The sequence below is a fragment of the Phoxinus phoxinus genome, assembly GCF_949152265.1.
Source record: "Phoxinus phoxinus genome assembly, chromosome: 25".
In the NCBI taxonomy this organism is placed as follows: Eukaryota; Metazoa; Chordata; class Actinopteri; order Cypriniformes; family Leuciscidae; genus Phoxinus; species Phoxinus phoxinus.
The window spans coordinates 21,440,097-21,444,130 of record NC_136900.1 but is presented as its reverse complement, the minus strand read 5'-3'; positions in this window follow the sequence as shown (position 1 = coordinate 21,444,130).

Genomic DNA, 4,034 nt, shown 5'->3' with positions numbered 1-4,034 from the left:
CAGATAAGGGGACGGCCGGAATGCCCCACTGCGCCACTGTGGACGTGTCCAGGAAATTGCCCTCGGCCCCAGAATCCAAATTTTTTTTTTACAGGGAGTGAAAATTCCCCGGTTTTCCCAGTTTACTGATGGGATTTGGCTTTTAAAGGGCACTTAATTGCAAAGTGTCCTGGCTTCCCACAGTATAAACCGAGACCTCGGGTGAGGCGTTGTTGTCTCTGCTGGGGTGTGAGATGAAGACGGCCTAACTGCATGGGTTCAGGGTCAGATAGAGGAGGCTGGGATGAAGAGAAGGTGGTCTGATCGGAAAAACTCTCCTCCAACCTCCAGGAGGAGCGAGCGGCCCGATGCTGGCGTCGACGCACAGTCCGATCCTCGACGCGAAGAGCCAAGTCCATTAGAGCATCAAGATCACGTGGTAGTTCGTGGGCGGCGATCTCATCTTGGATCTCATCGTTCAACCCCTCCGGGAATCTTGAGCGCAGAGCCCCCTCATTCCAGTCAGAGGTAGCCGCCAGGGTCTGGAATTGAATGGAAAAGTCAGTAAAAGAGCGGCCGCTCTGTGTGAGTAAAAAAGTGTAATAATTTCAAGGCGAAAATCCTGGAAGTACGAACAGAAAGGGGCTTGAGACTCCCACACAGGCAGAAAGCAACGTCAAAACATATGCAACCTTGGCCTCCTCTGTAGAATAGCGATGAGGCTGGAGAGCAAACACCAAGGAGCATTGAGAGAGAAATGTCCGACAAGAATTAGGGTCACCATCATAAAGTGGGGGGTTGTTGGCGTGGGGTTCAGACTCGTGGTGAGGATGGGGTGGAGCAGAAATGTATCTGGCCTGGCTGACACAGTATTCCGTTGCAACTCTTCAAAGCGGACGTTTAGATTGGCCATCTGAGAAGTCAGAAAATCAAGCTCCCTGGAGGTAGTGGTCAGTTGGGGGGCATGTTGGCCCAAGAGGGCCCCTTGCTGGGTGAGAACTGTTCTTACATGCTCTGTGCCTGCTGAATATATCCTGGCCAGATCGTTCTATCAGGAGTCAAGACGGGATTCAGTTGCAGGCTTGAACAAAAGTTTAAGTTTATTGACTGAATAACAGGCCAAAAATAGTGATAGGAACAAACAAAACTAATAAGACGATCAATCCAGCAGAAAGCAAAAAGGCAAACTAAAAGAGAACGCTGGAAGTCCAATTCCTTATTATGCAAAACAGAGTGCAAAGCTCACGCAGCGGGAAAACAGCGGGGCGCCAGGCAGAGGGGAGGGGTAGCGGAGAAATCGCACGCTGATGAGGGCAAACGACTGGTGCGGGAAGACAGGATGAGAGAGCTGAGATCTGGCTGGCAGCATAGAGAAGGCCTGGGGAGATTTACAGAAGATGCACAAAAGAAAAACAAACAGGGAGAATGAACGGCACTGGAGCCTCAAAACAGGACTGAACAAGACACGATTGCACAATATCAACAGGCTGGGTCGAAGCATAGCGGGAAGCGAACACAACAATCTGGCACAAGACAGACGAGATGAGTCGAATAAATAGGGAAATTAACAATGTAGGTAATTAATAATAGGTGTGGGGCAAAACAGTGATGAGGAATGAGAGAGAGGTAATCAATAACACGTGAGGGGACAGAGCAGTGGTGAACGAGAGCGTGTTCAACTTTGGGTAAAACGCAGCGCTTATCACTGTCACAAAAAAAAGAAATGCTGCCCTGCCAAAACGCTCTCAAGTACTCACAGCTCGACGTTTTCAGCAGAGCGCCTAGCGTTTTCAGCTGACTAAAAACACTTTGGTGGACACACGGCCTAAGGCCCCGATAACACCAGATGCGTTTTTTGCAGTGAGAGGCTACTTCTTTTTTTTTTATTCCTATGGCAGTGAGCGTTCTGCACGCTGTTTATCCCCAGGTGCCTCGCGTTTTACTGCCTGCTGTGCCTCACGTTTTTGCAGTTGAAAAAAAATCAACTCCTAGCGGAAAAGGCGCCCCGACATCATCGCGTTTTTTTCCACTGTCCAATCGAATGAATGGAGAGGCGGGCCTTCCGTTGTAATGATGAAAGCTACAGTTGCTTTGAACGCCCAGAGAGTGCGATGATGGAGGATAAACTTGTGGTGCTCTCGCGGGTTACCAGAAGCTTAACGACTTCACGTACCGCAACTACCACAATGTTAACAGAAAATAAATAAAGTTAATAAAAGGCTGATCTGACGTTTACTTGATTGACAGGACAGCTGTTTCGGTGGTTGCCTAGCAACATAATAAACAGTGCACTGCTGTTCGAACCTGAAAAACGCGTTTGGTGTGATCTGGGCTTTATTGTAATTACTATAAAAAGTACATAGTGTGTTTGGGGAACAGGTCTGTGGAAAAAAGTGCTACCCGCCCTTTTGAGTTCAAGTACTTAGAATTACTTATGAATGAAAAATACCAAGTGACTGTACTAAAGTTAAAGCTGAAGTCGGCAAGATTTTTTTTTATCAAATTCACTTAAACCGACATATGCTCCGACAGAACAACATAAATCAGCCGGTTTTAGAAAGAAAAAAACACGCTTCTACTTCCACCTGGAGCGTGTTATTTCTTTTGCAAAAATCCATCGCTCCCGGTTCTTCTGGTCCAGTCTGACTGTCAATCACAGTTCGTGCACACGCCATAGATCCCCCCTCTCGTGCACGTTACAATATTACATGCACATGCCTGAAGTTCGCAGGTGTGTTGGATTGTATGAAGCGTGATGGCGGAGAGAAAATCTACTAACAAGTTTCCAATTCCTCAGTTAACAACCAGAGGAGGTCCAAATCAACCAAAGAAAATAAAATGATGCTTCGATGCTGAAGAGACGGGCAGGTTCACAGAAAAACTGGTACACACACACTGACGAGCATGAACTCTATAGCAGGGTGCTCGCGGTAGTGGGAGAGGGGCATGAGAGTTGTAAACATTCAAAATTTTGGCTAAGTCCCCTCAATCTGCCAGACTTGCCGACCGCAGCTTTAAGATACTGACCATTTAATCGACAAAGTAGTGTATTATCACTACATTTAAATAACAATTCTCATTTCACAAACTCAAAAATTGGACTAAAGCATGCTGAAATCCAAAGATTACTGTTACATTTTCTGAATAGGCTGCATTTCAGTTCTTCTGGCTGTCCTCGGTGTCTCTGTGATAAATGGGTACTGTACACAATGAATGACTCATTTCTGTAGATTACTAGTTCAGCATGCCGGATTTTGAAGACTTAAAAGATGTACTAATCAGAAAACCTGAGCTGCATTTATGTTCATGCATGATATTATGAATAATAGAATGAATGAGTCAGAATTATCTCATGAATGAACCCCATCTGCACTTCAGGTAGGCCTATGTCATTTTAGTGCTTATTTTTTCTCTGAGCATGAAATGTTATTTTAGTACCAATGATACTATTATAGTTTTTGTTAATATTTTGAATTAGATATTTAGTTTTCATTTTAATTTTGGTCATTTTAATAAAGTTTTAGTAATTTTGTTGTTTTTTAGTTTTATTTTGTGTGCTTTTTTTATATATCTATATTCAATTTAAAGAAAATTAAGATTTTTTTTCAGTTCATGTTTTTTTTATTTCAAGTATTTCTGTCAAATCGATTAATCGTGATTAATCGCATTTAACATACACATTATATAAACACAAAATGATATGTATATATACACAGACACACAACAGATATATAACATGAATGCAATAATATATCACACATAATTACCAAAAACTTTTCTGTTAGATGCGATTAATCGATTTGACAGCGCTAATTTCAAGTAATGAAAATGGGTTTTTATAGTTTTAGTTGATGATGATAAGCCTGGTTTAATATACCTTGAATTAAATTACATGTAAACTTCCACATTCATGTGGTTATGAATTTAATCTTGGTATCGCCAAATGTCGTTATTGCAATAATGTGTGCATAATATCTGAAGTTCATACTATAACACAAATAATGAAAATGGACACATTGTAGAAATAGATTTTTTTTTTTATATTTATATTTTTT